Source organism: Salvelinus fontinalis, chromosome 10, assembly GCF_029448725.1.
Source record: "Salvelinus fontinalis isolate EN_2023a chromosome 10, ASM2944872v1, whole genome shotgun sequence".
In the NCBI taxonomy this organism is placed as follows: domain Eukaryota; kingdom Metazoa; phylum Chordata; class Actinopteri; order Salmoniformes; family Salmonidae; genus Salvelinus; species Salvelinus fontinalis.
This window is the reverse complement of record NC_074674.1, coordinates 4788008-4801762: the sequence shown is the minus strand read 5'-3', so window position 1 is coordinate 4801762 and position 13755 is coordinate 4788008. Positions and strand designations below refer to the sequence as shown.

At 40.7% G+C, this 13755-nt stretch overlaps 1 pseudogene; it reads left to right on the top strand.

Annotated features, from left to right (window-relative positions):
* The first annotated feature begins 7160 nt into the window (after positions 1 to 7160).
* Positions 7161 to 13532, top strand: LOC129863158 (cytokine receptor common subunit gamma-like; annotated as a pseudogene).
* The last annotated feature ends 223 nt before the right edge of the window (positions 13533 to 13755 follow it).

Below are 13755 nucleotides of genomic sequence, written 5' to 3'. Positions count from 1 at the left end.
TTATGTTTTACTATTTCCTACATTGTAGAATAATAGTGAAGAAAGACATCAAAACTATAAAATAACACATGTGGAATCATGTAGTAACTAAAAAAGTGTTAAACAAATCAAAATATATTTTATAATTTAAATTCTTAAAAGTAGCCACCCTTTGCCTTGATGGCAGGGGCTCCTGAGTAGCGCAGCGGTCTAAGGCACAGCATCTCAGTGCTTGTGTAACGGATGTGAAATGGCTAGCTAGTTAGCGGGTACGCGCTAGTAGCGTTTCAATCAGTTACGTCACTTGCTCTGAAACCTAGATGTAGTGTTGCCCCTTGCTTAGCAAGGGGCTCAGGGCCGTGGCCTTTGTGGAGCGATGGGTAACGATGCTTCGTGGGTGACCGTTGTTGATGTGTGCAGAGGGTCCCTGGTTCGCGCCCGTGTTGGGGCGAGGGGACGCCGTAAAGTTATACTGTTACATTGGTGCCGTGACCCGGATCACTGGTTGCTGCGGAAAAGGAGGAGGTTGAAAGGGGGGTAAGTGTAACGGATGTGAAATGGCTAGCTATCTAGCGGATACGCGCTAGTAGCGTTTCAATCAGTTACGTCACTTGCTCTGAAACCTAGATGTAGTGTTGTCCCTTGCTCTGCTCTGGGTAACGACGCTTCGTGGGTGTCAGTTGTTGATGTGTGCAGAGGGTCCCTGGTTCGCACCCGTGTCGGGGCGAGGGGACGGTTTAAAGTTATACTGTTACACTTGAGATCTAACTACAGACACCCTGGTTTGAATCCAGGCTGTATCACAACTGACCGTGATTGGGAGTCCCATAGGGCGGCATGCAGTTGGCCCAGCGTCATCTGGGTTTGGCCGGTGTAGGCCGTCATTGTAAATAAGAATTTGTTCTTAACTGACTTACCTAGTTAAATAAAGGTTACACATGACAGATTTCCACACTCTTGGCATTCTGTCAACCAGCTTCACCTGCAATGCTTTTCCAACAGTCTTGAAGGAGTTCCCACATATGCTGAGCACTTGTAGGCTGATTTTCCTTCACTCTGCGGTCCAACTCATCCCAAACGATCTCAATTGGGTTGAGATCAGGTGATTGTGGAGGCCAGGTCATCTGATGCAGCACTCCATCACTCTCCTTCTTGGTCAAATAGCCCGTACACAGCCTGGAGGTGTGTTGGGTCATTGTCCTGTTGAAAAACAAATGATAGTCCCATTAACCGCAAACCAGATGGGGTGGCATATCGCTGCAGAATGCTGTAAGAGTGCCTTGAATTCTAAATAAATTACATACAGTGTCACCAGCAAAGCACCCCGGACCATCACACCTCCTCCTCCATGCTTCACACATGCGGAGATCATCCGTTTACCTACTCTGCGTCTCACATAGACACGGCGGTTGGAACCAAAAATCTCAAATTTGGACTCATCAGACCAAAGGACAGATTTCCACCGGTCTAATGTCCATTGCTCGTGTTTCTTGTCCCAAGCAAGTCTCTTCTTCTTTTTGGTGTCCTTTAGTAGTGGTTTCTTTGCAGCAATTCAGCTATGGAGGCCTGATTCACACAGTCTCCTCTGAACAGTTGATGTTGAGGTGTGTCTGTTTCTTGAACAATGTGAAGCATTTATTTGGGCTTCAATTTCTGAGGCTGGTAACTCTAATGAATTTATCCTCTGCAGCAGAGGTAACTCTGGGTCTTCCTTTCCTGTGGCGGTCCTCATGAGAACCAGTTTCATCATAGCGCTTGATGGTTTTTGCGACTGCACTTGAAGAAACTTTCAAAGTTCTTGAAATTTTCTCGGTTTGGCTGACCTTCATGTCTTAATGTAATGATGGACTGTCGTTTCTCTTTGCTTATTTGAGCTGTTCTTTCCATAATATAGACTTGGTCCTTGTTCAAATAGGGTTATCTTCTGTATACCACCCCTACCTTGTCACAACACAACTGATTGGCTCAAATGCATTAAAAAGGAAAGAAATTCCACAAAACTTTTAACAAGGCACAGCTGTTAATTGAAATACATTCCAGGTGACTACCTCATGAAGCTGGTTGAGATCATTCCAAGAGTGTGCAAAGCTGTCATCAAGGCAAAGGGTGGCTACTTTGAAGAATCTCAAATATAAAATTGATTTTGATTTGTTTAACACTTTTTTGGTTACCACATTATTCCATATGTGTTATCTCATAGTGTATGTCTTCACTATTATTCTACAATGTAGAAAATAGTAAACAATTTAAGAAAAACATTGGAATGAGTAGGTGTGTCCAAACCTTTGACTGGTACTGTATATATCTGTAGAATCTATTAATGGTATTATTTCATGGGGGACTGAGGTATAAATACTGAGCAGCAGGATATTATGTTGGCAGCACAATCTAGGATTTGTATTCTTCACAGTAAGTGTGCCCCTACAAAGACGCCAAGCTTGAGAATATCGATTGCTTAGCACTTTAGTGCAGTAAAACTGTTTTTCACAGCATTGCAACCTCCTAATTTGACGTATATAATAGCCAGCAGCACTTTCTACTCCACCCATTCCATTGGTCCCAATGCATTACACAGTAGGCTATTGAATTATTGGGGTAGAAATTGCTGCTGGATATTAAGACAGTCTAAATACAGACCCTACTGAGTAATCCCAACCCCACTTTTAACCTTGGCACAAAATAGTTTTTTCTATATTAGCCAATATGTGGTTTATAGGCCTCCTGTGTATTCCATTTGGACCAATGGAATGGGTACAATATAAAGTGCTGCTGGGTATTATACACGTCACAGAAAGTGGTTGCAATGCAGGGAAAAACAGTTGTACTGCACTAGAGTGCTAGAACAAATCGATATTCCCAAAATGTATCATGTCTTTGCAGGGTGACTCTTATTTTGAAGAATAAAAATTCTCAATCGTGCTGCCAGCATAATATCCTTCTAGTAAAAGACCAGTAATCTTGTCCCCAGGCTTAGTATCTCTGGCTTCTCGGCTATTGCGCATTTGGGCGGAAGTGTAATGCCGCAGGGCTTGTTCGACATTGGAGCTGACAGTGCAAGCCACAGCCTGACTGATCTACAAATTAAACCTTGCATCATAAATAACTAGTATTATTTTTTAAATCAGTCACTATTTACCCACAATGCATCATGTATTTGATGCTCTTGGACGTTCTTATTATACATGAGTGTTTCGAACATGGCAACAGTGGTTTCACTGCCCTTTTCTCCGTACTTTGGATAAAATCGAGAAGTCCGTTCTCCGTGAAGAGATAAGTGGTCGAAGAGTGTCAATTTGTTAGTTGGTAAACCGGAGAGTCCTCCCCTCCTCAGTAGTCATCTTTCATCGAGGATAGTCATGCTTATCCTTCTGCCTGAGTCCTTCGCAGAATAGTTTTTATATATATACATATATATTTGCCACACCCCCTTTGAAGTGGTTGTTGTTTTCTCGACGGGGAAAAGCAAGCACACATTTAAAATGATATACTAATTATCATTTTATCTATAAAATGTCTTGCACAAGCTAAATGTGTTTTGTCACTTTACAAATGTATTTTGTGATTCCACTGTAAACTTTATTTGCCTGATAATGCGTGAGAGGAGAGGAGAGAGGAGCCTCATTTCATAAAAGCGCACGTTCGTCCACATTCCTTCTCCTCACAACTTCTTCTTGAAACCTTTGACATTTTTCAAAAGGAGGCGAGAGAGCATGCAGGAGTTGAGCAAAGTTAATTGAGAAAAGGCCACTGTCTTTGGTAACGCTAGTTGGCTATTAGCTTGCAAATTCGTGTCTTTCTGCCAGTAAAACAAACTTGATAACAGCATCTTTGAATTCTTCTAAATAAAAGTTCCATGATATGCCAATCTAATTATTGAACGCAAAAATGTGTTTTGATCGTCATAAATACAATTTAAAAAATAATAAATTACTTTAAGGACTTTGAAAATAGCCTAGCAAGCTTCCAGATCTCTCTCTCCCAAGGGCTTTATTGGCATGGGAAACAGATGTTAATTAACATTGCCAAAGCAAGTGAAGTAGATAATAAACAAAAGTGAAATAAATTATAAAAATAGCACTCACAGAAGTTTCAAAAGAATAAATACATTTCAAATGTCATATTATGTATATATACAGTATACAGTGTTGTAATGATGTGCAAATGGTTAAAGTACAAAAGGGAAAATAAATAAACATAAATATGGGTTGTAATTACAATGGTGTTTGTTCTTCACTGGTTGCCCTTTTCTGGTGGCAACAGGTCACACATCTTGCTGCTGTGATGCACACTGTGGTATTTCACCCAGTAGATAAGGGAGTTTGTTTTCAAATTATTTGTGGATCTGTGTAATCTAAGGGAAATATGTGTCTCTAATATGTTCATACATTTGGCAGGAGGTTAGGAAGTGCAGCTCAATTTCCACCTCATTTTGTGGGCAGTGTGCACATAGCCTGTCTTCTCGAGAGCCAGGTCTGCCTACGGCGCCCTTTCTCAATAGCAAGGCTATGCTCACTGAGTCTGTACATAGTCAAAGCTTTCCTTAAATTTGGGTCAGTCACAGTGGTCAGGTATTCTGCCACTGTGTACTCTCTGTTTAGGGCTAAATAGCATTTTAGTTTGCTCTGTTTTTTTGTGAATTCTTTCCAATGTGTCAAGTAATTATCTTTTTGTTTTCTCCTGATTTTGTTGGGTCTAATTGCGGGGCTCTGTGGCGTCTGTTTGTGAACAGAGCCCCAGGACCAGCTTGCTTAGGGGACTCTTCTCCAGGTTCATCTCTCTGTAGGTGGTGGGTTTGTTATGGAAGGTTTGGGAGACGCTTACTTTTAGGTGGTTGTAGAATTCAACGTCTCTTTTCTGGATTTTGATAATTAGTGGGTATCGGCCTAATTCTGCTCTGCTCTCATTATTTGGTGTTTTACGTTGTACCTGGAGGATATTTTTGAAGAATTCTGCATGCAGAGTCTCAATTTGGTGTTTGTCCCATTTTGTGAATTCTTAGTTGGTGAGTGGACCCCAGACCTCACAACCATAAAGGGCAATGGGTTCTATAACTGATTCAAGTATTTTCAGCCAGATCCTAATTGGTATGTCGAATTTTATGTTCCTTTTGATGGCATAAAAGGCCCTTCTTGTCTTGTCTCTCAGATCTTTTACAGCTTTGTGGAAGTTACCTGTGGCGCTGATGTTTAGGCCAAGGTATGTATAGTTTTTTGTGTGCTCTAGGGCAATAGTGTCTAGATGGAATTTGTATTTGTTGTTCCTGGCGACTGGCCCTTTTTTGGAACACCATTATTTTTATTATACTGAGATTTACTGTCAGGGCCCAAGTCTGGCGGAATCTGTGCAGAAGATCTAGGTGCTGCTGTAGGCCCTCCTTGATTGGTGTAACGATTGTCGTCGGGAGAAGGAGAGGAGGACCAAGGTGCAGCGTGGTAAGTGTTCATTATTTTAATAAAACAACTGAACACTGAACAAAACAACAAAAAACGACAAACGAACAGTCCTGTAAGGTGACGAAAAACACTAAACAGAAAATAATCACCCACAACTCAAAGTGGGAAAACAGGCTACTAAATATGGTTCTCAATCAGAGACAACGATAAACCGCTGCCTCTGATTGAGAACCACACATGGCCAAACACAAAGAAATAGACAACATAGAACAACAGACATAGAATACCCCCCCACATCACACCCTGACCAAACTAAAAATAGAAACATACAAAGCAATCTACGGTCAGGGCGTGACAGTTGGTGACAGAAGCACCAGATCATCAGCAAACAGTAGACATTTTACTTCAGATTCTAGCAGGGTGAGGCTGGGTGCTGCAGACTGTTCTAGTGCCCTCGCCAATTCGTTGATACAGTTGAAGTCGGAAGTTTACATACACCTTAGCCAACTACATTTAAACTCAGTTATTCACAATTCCTGACATATAATCCTAATAAAAATTCACTGTCTTAGGTCAGGTAGGATCACCACTTTATTTTAAGAATGTGAAATGTCAGAATAATAGTAGAGAATATGATTTATTTCAGCTTTTATTTCTTTCATCACATTCCCAGTGGGTTAGAAGTTTGCATACACTCAATTAGTATTTGGTAGCATTGCCTTTAAAATGTTTAACTTGGTTCAAACGTTTTGGGTAGCCTTCCACATTCTTCCACAATAAGTTGGGTGAATTTTGGCCCATTCCTCCTGACAGAGCTGGTGTAACTGAGTCAGTTTTGTAGGACTCCTTGCACACACACACTTTTTCAGTTCTGCCCACAAATCTTCTATAGGATTGAGGTCGGGGCTTTGTGATGGCCACTCCAATACCTTGACTTTGTTGTCCTTAAGCCATTTTGCCACAACTTTGGAAGTATGCTTGGGGTCATTGTCCATTTGGAAGACCCATTTGCGACCAAGCTTTAACTTCCTGACTGATGTCTTCTTTTTTTCTTTCTTCCTGACTGATGTCTTTGATGTTTCTTCAATATATCCACATAATTTTCTTCCTAATGGTGCCATCTATTTTGTGAAGTGCACCATTCCCTCCTGCAGCAAAGCACCCCCACAACATGATGCTGCCACCCCCGTCCTTCACGGTTGGGGTGGTGTTCTTCTGCTTGCAAGCATCCCCCTTTTTCCTCCAAACATAACGATGGTCATTATGGCCAAACAGTTCTATTTTTGGTTCATAAGACCAGGGGACATTTCTCCAAAAAGTACGATCTTTGTTAGCATGTGCAGTTGCAATCCGTAGTCTGGCTTTTTTTATGCCGGTTTTGGAGCAGTGGCTTCTTCCTTGCTGAGCGGCCTTTCAGATTATGTCGATATAGGACTCGTTTTACTGTGGATATAGATACTTTTGTACCTGCTTCCTCCAGCATCTTCACAAGGTCCTTTGCTGTTGTTCTGGGATTGATTTGCACTTTTCGCACCAAAGTACGTTCATCTCTAGGAGACAGAATGCAAGGTGTTCCACTCGTTCTTTAAAACTGTCAGAAACAATTATGGGTAACCCTTTAAAGCATTTTAATTGAAGGATCAGATTATACATGTTTATATATCTGTTTGTAGATAGTTAATATATGTGTTATAACATTGTTTGCTTGTTATTTAGCTGCTTTGATTGTCAAGACTGTTCCTGTATTTTTTAAAGAGTAGATGATTTGGCCACTGCCACAGGAAATGTAGCACACATCTAGGCCTACTGTAGCTGTATAAAAGAGAGGAAGGGGAATGAAGAGGGAGACACATTTTGACATGAAGATGGTTGGAAGCTGGTTGTTTCTCCTTATCTCTCTCCAAGGACATGAGGCTCCCTCCACCCCCAGTAAGATTGTCCTGTTGGATGCTACACCTGTGATATTAAATATTTATGAATAATGTTAGTTTATTAAACATGTTTAAGACCTGGTGCAATGAAAACACATCTGGCCAATGTACCCTCAACTTTTGATACTGTTTTTGATCTTGTCATAGGAGGATTTATTATAATTGATTGTGTTAATCAGGGAATTCGTTTTAGTTTGTCCCTTGATTTGGTGTAGGCCTACTCTCATTGTGAGTTGGTGGTTTCATGCTCTCAGTTGACAATTATTTGTTATTGTATTTGTAGTTTGTCACGTTTTTGGTTCAACTTTATATTTATTTAGTTTATTACTATTTACCTACTATTAACTTCTGAATTACATAGTAAAATGGCAACATATATAAGTTATTGTAATTATAGGCCTACTCTTTTATAGGCCAATGCCATTTCATACCAGGTACTCTAGCAATTCATGTGATCAAACTATTACATAACCTATATATGGAAACATAAGTTTTTTTTCAATGATGGCCTCTTCTTGGAAACACAAAATACTAAGAAACGGGAACTAAAGACTGTTTCATGTGCCATTTCTATTGCTGCTGTGACACCAAATGTATCCTGCTAGTCTGAGATTGACGTCAACTACTTCGTGGTTTCCTGTAACATGGCCATCCATCTTGTCATATACATTCACATACTGATACAATTATTAATTTAATTCAATGTGATGGTGGAAAAGTACTCTGCAATCTTAGAAAAAGGTTATTTGGCTGTCCACATAGGAGAACCCTTTTTGGTTCCAGGTAGAACACATTTGGGTTCCATGTTGACCCCTTTGTGTAAAGGGTTCTACCTGGAACCAAAAGGGTTCTCCTATGGGGACAGCTGAAGAACCCCTTTAGGTTCTAGATAGCACCTTTTTTTCTAAGAGTGTAGTCATGATATACATGAATGTATAAACCCCTTAATATGTTATCTGATTTGTCTCTTAAAAATCTGGTAACATCCAATGTAATTATGCTACTCATCTTGATATCATACCACAGCTCCCCTTTAAAGGATTCAATAGGTTTTCAATAGGCAGGTTTCCATTGACCCAGGTTTATTTGACTAAAGCAATGTCATGAAAATAATGAAAATGGCAGATATAGGAGAAACTATCTAAAGATGAACATTTTTATCTGTTCAACAGGGGTGGATTTTGAGACATGGGAAATACCTAAGACATGAAACAGATATGTGGGAGGGCACAGGCTTTCGCCAGTTTATTAATGCACAATTTAACTAAATGGGTCATTGAAACACTTCAACCACTACAATTTTATTAGAAACGAGCTATGTTTCCATCCAATTTGCAACAGATCTTCATGTGAATATTCAAAAATCTGCATTAAAAAAGATGTGCATTTTCCCACCAGTGATGTGTTTCTGTCACGTTCCTGACCTGTTTTCTGTTGTTTTGTATGTGTTTAGTTGGTCAGGACGTGAGCTGGGTGGGAATTCTATGTTGTGTGTCTAGTTTGTCTGTTTCTATGTCAGCCTAGTGTGGGTTCTCAATCAGAGACAGATGGTAGTCGTTGTCTCTGATTGAGACTCATATATAGGAGGCTTGTTTTGTGTTGGGATTTTATGGGTGTTTGTTACCTGTCTCTGTGATTGTCTGCACCAGATAGGTCTGTCTCGGTTTCTGCACATTTTGTTATTTTGTATGTTGTTTGTAGTGTTTCACTTGTGTTTGTATTAAACATGTTTAACACTAGCCGTGCTGCACTTTGGTCCTCTCCTTCACCCCTGGAAGAAAACCTTTACAGTTTCCATCAAACTGAATTTTTGCAGATTAAAGTCTGTGCGTATGACGTAGTGCACATAAACATGAAGTTTGCCTTTAAATTCACATGTACCGAATGAAAAATACAAGTTAAATGGGTTTCCATCACATTGTCAACTCTACTGATGGTTTTGTCACAAAAACGGTTGCGTTACATAGCAAATGTTCCCACTCTGGTCTTGGCACATGCGGTTTAGCCAACAGCTCGTAGATACATGAGATTATTATGGATAAAAACGATATTTGTATTTGTCAAACGGCAGCCAAGCATCGATCATCATGTCACCAGAATAAGACCCTAGATATTTATTGGAAAGGAGTATCAAGCTCATCAACTTGCACATACACCACCTTGTGAAGTTTATCATAATTTAATTCATCTGTATCCTTATAAATTGCATGCTTTCTCGAGCCGTAGTGGGAGCATCATAGAACATATAATCTTGTGACTCCCAATTTTACTTCGATATGATGGTTATTATATCAATATTTGCGCATAAACGCGTCTCCACAGCCGTTTCTCACATAATTCATTTTCCAGACGCACAAAGATTCTACCATGTGTATCTGACAAATTGTCTGTCTGCATTTTAAAATTGTACCGGCATTTCATGTTTCCATCAGCCCCTTCCTGGCTTTTTATGCGTCAGGTAATTCATCCGCATGAAATGGTTAGATGGAAACGTGGTTACTGAAGCGTGATTTATGCGAGATAAAAAAAAACATTTCGTTTGTAACCTCATTACGCCCAGCTGTTTTTATGAGAAGGGTGCAACTGTGGCATGTAATTCAGGGTGTTCATGCATGTGAGCATTCCTGCGGGTGCAGGAACCCCTGTTTATTCATCTATTGGTCCATTTAGGACCAATTTGGTCTATTTGGTCCTGTTAGGACAGGCGGGAGGTGGGAGCGCTCCAGTACAGTAGGTGGCGTTAATGCACAGTAATGTTGGATGCCAGCCGCCGATAAACCCCACAGAAGGGGAAAGGGCGACAACTGTAGCTAGCTAGCCGTACAACGGTCAACAGTGTCCTTCACCCCTGCCTGCCGGGCACTGTTTTACCGCAATTCTGTTAACGACGCTGAGGGCAGATGGGCGCGAAGGACATTCTCTACCCGTGTCGCTCCAGCTAGCTAGCAAGGAGTACTCCAGTAGGCAGTGGCGAAAAAACTCCGATAATAATTATTTGGGGCCTTACTGCTATTAGCCCATACAAACACATTGAATAACAGATTCCCTACAGAAATTAGTTCTGAAGTGTCTGTCCTATATCTGAGAGATATAAGGACCGGGAAACATTTCTTATTTGTTGTTTTTTTTTCATGTATTTAACCCCTTATTTTTGGCACTAAACAGTCTCCATATGTATACTTCAATAAATGTTTTTGACTGGTAGCGGGGGACCTTCAGACAAGTCTTGTGAGACCAGTGGGCGTCCTAGAAACATGTACATGTTCGTGAGAGTCTAACCTTTACACAGAGGGGTCATATTAATAAAAGTTGGCATATCGGCTGGACCAACTTCAGTCCCAAGACGCTTGTGGGAGACATCTTTTCATAGAGTCATCATAATAATTTTGTAGGCCAAACCGTTTGGACCCTACAGACGATTTTGTGATAAGATCGATTTTCAGGATGTCTCAAGGTCTGACAAACACCGCTCTAGCTCTGTCACCGAAGATGCGGAAGTGTTACATAGGCGGATGCAGTGGATTTTAATGCATCCAATGAAAAGAAAACATATCTCTAGCTTAAATTGAGAGATATTTATATTGAGGATGTTTGTATTACGCTAATTAGATGTCCGCGCAGGTGCAGAAATCGACCTTAGGAGGTTTGAATGGAAACACAGCAAATGTCTGATGCTTTGGCAGATGTAAACTGCCTGATCATTAACCTGGATTATGTCAACTGCACCTGGAGTGAACAGGGGAGTCCAGAGGTCAACTACACCTTCTTCCACAAAAGGTTCGTGCAATGGCAGTACCCTGTCTTACTTTCAACATATGTGTTGGGCGATGGGTGTTGAGCTCTTTGGTACAAAATGCTTGCCGTGCATCAATGTGATGGATGCTACACATTGAACATAAAGAGCAATAGTCATCTTACTTTAGGCTTTTTAAATTGTGTTTTTCCTATTTCAATCTTCATTTGATGTGTCGTTAACATTTGACCCTCGTTAATGCTTTTTCTGGTGAAGCTTTACCCTCCTGTTAACCTGTCAGTTGAGATGAACAAAGACCCAGAGCTGAATCTGTACTGGAACAACAGCAAGAACACCTACTGCATTGAGAGTGAAGTTCGCTACAGAAAAAACAGCGAGAAGTGGAAGGTGGGGATGGGTCAGGACTCAGGAGTTGGACCACTTTTTGGACAGTGTAGCCTACTGGTCATTTTTCAACAAAATACTGGACAAATGTTTGAAAAAACTCTCTCTCCTCCACTCTCTCTCTTTGTTCCTTTCTTCAGACATCTACTCCAAGCAAGGAACAGAAGTATGCTGTGGCTTTTCCATTAAAGAGCAGTCGGTATGAGTTTCAAGTGAGAGCACGAACAAACAACGAATGTGGTGAGTCCAAGTTCTGGAGTGAATGGAGTCAGCCCATTCAATGGGATTCCATGAAGGGAAATAACTTCACAGGTAAATACATACAAAATCTCTGCTTTGCTTTATGGTTATAAAGTTGTGCTCAGACTTCTGTCAGGACTTTGTCATGTCAACCTTTCTCTTTGGCCTAGACATATCTGGCAGCTCAATGTCTGTGTGGAAGCCAGTACTGTCATTAGTGGGTACCATGACACTCTTCATATTGGCCTGCATGCTGGTCTACAGGGAAAGGTGGGTTTGCCAACGGAAGTTAACACCACACTTACACCCCAAATAAAGACTAAAATCGACTAAATATAGTTTACATTATAAAAAAATCTAAGTCTCCTCCATTCTTCCTCTGAAAAAAAGTGATACTCTGAATTTGAACTGAACCTATCTCTTTGTAGAGAATGACTGAGATTCATCCTCATTCCCATTGTGACTAATCCAGGCAAGAACCTGGAGGACCTTCTTGACAAGGACACTGTAGAGGTACTATTTATCACTGGTTGCTCTTTACCATTCACTGCACTTCATTATAATCTTTGTATCTTACAAGTGGTACTGTTATCTACAGTGTAAATCAAATCTCTTATTACATAACCTCTACCTTTGAAGGCCTGGCTTCACATCTCCAAAGGAGTTTGCTTCCAGCCTAACTTCACTGAGATTGCCTGTCCTGTTCGTGAGTACAGTCTGGTTCCCCCAAACTGGCAGCGTCAGTGAATCTGTGAGCAACCTCTCCACCCCAAAAGACCAGTCAGATTTCCTGTCCATGTGTTCCTCCTCAGCTTCCACTTTTCCTGCCACAAGTGAAAATGAACAAGCTGGTATTGAATGAGAGTTCCAAAGGTCTAATAATGCTTTATAATTTGTTTTACAATACAAAACATCCACATACAAACTACAACATACAGACACACACAAATATCCACAACATCACCCCTGCCCAGACAACACCTGTTCACACCCCCATCTCCAGCATCACTCTCTGCCACATGGCCTCAAACTGCACCATTTTGTTTCTCTCCATCACCCACTCACTTTCAACATTCAGATAATAAAGCATTTGACCTTTCCATTGTGTTAACAATAGAGGATTGGTTGATTTCCAGTTAAGTAAACATTTTTTCAAGATAATTGACGAGGAAAGTATTGTCCAACCCATCTGGAATCTCATTGCACTCTCATCCGCCATGTCTGGAAATATGCACAGAGGGATTAAAAGTACATTTACATTGTAACACTTCTGACAGCCAACATTCTAACTCCGCACATAATCTTTGGACTCTACCTTTGTGCTGCAGATTCTATACATTAGTTTATACTGATTTAAGCATACATTTATCTTAACAGTAATTTCATTAGTTTGTTCCAACATTCCCTCCATCTTGTGCCAATATCAGTTCTTTTTAAGTCTTAGTTTCTATATATATTTTTTGCTCTATAGCGTATGTCAAACTCATTCAACAGAGGGCTGAGTGTCTGCGGGATTTTGCTCCTCCCTTGTACTTGATTGATGATATAAGGTCACTGATTAGTAAGGAACTCCCCTCACCTGGTTGTCTAGGTCTTAATTGAAAGGAAACAAATTAAAACCAGCTGACACTAGGCCCTCAGTGGAATGAGTTTAACAATACAATAGCCTATAATTTAACAAATTATAGGCTATTGTATCTTGTGGAATTGAGTGGAACAGCTGACTCTTTGAATATTATCATGCTTGTAATAGTATGTTGTTGCATTTTTGTTTACAAGCAGGTGGCTACTGCTATAGGCCAGGATTTCCCAACCTCGGTCCTGGGGCCCCACCTAGGTGCATGTTTTGTTTTTTGGCCCTAGCACTACACAGCTGATTCAAACAGCCAACTCATCATCAAGCTTTGATTATTTAAACCAGCTGTATAGTTCAAGGACAAAAAACAAAACGTGCAGCCAGGGGGGCCCCGGGACCAAGTTTGGGAAACCCTGCGTAGGCAACCCTGTTCCTGGAATGCCACAGGTACTGCAGGATTTTGTTCCAACTAGGCCTGACCAACTGAGCTAATTGATT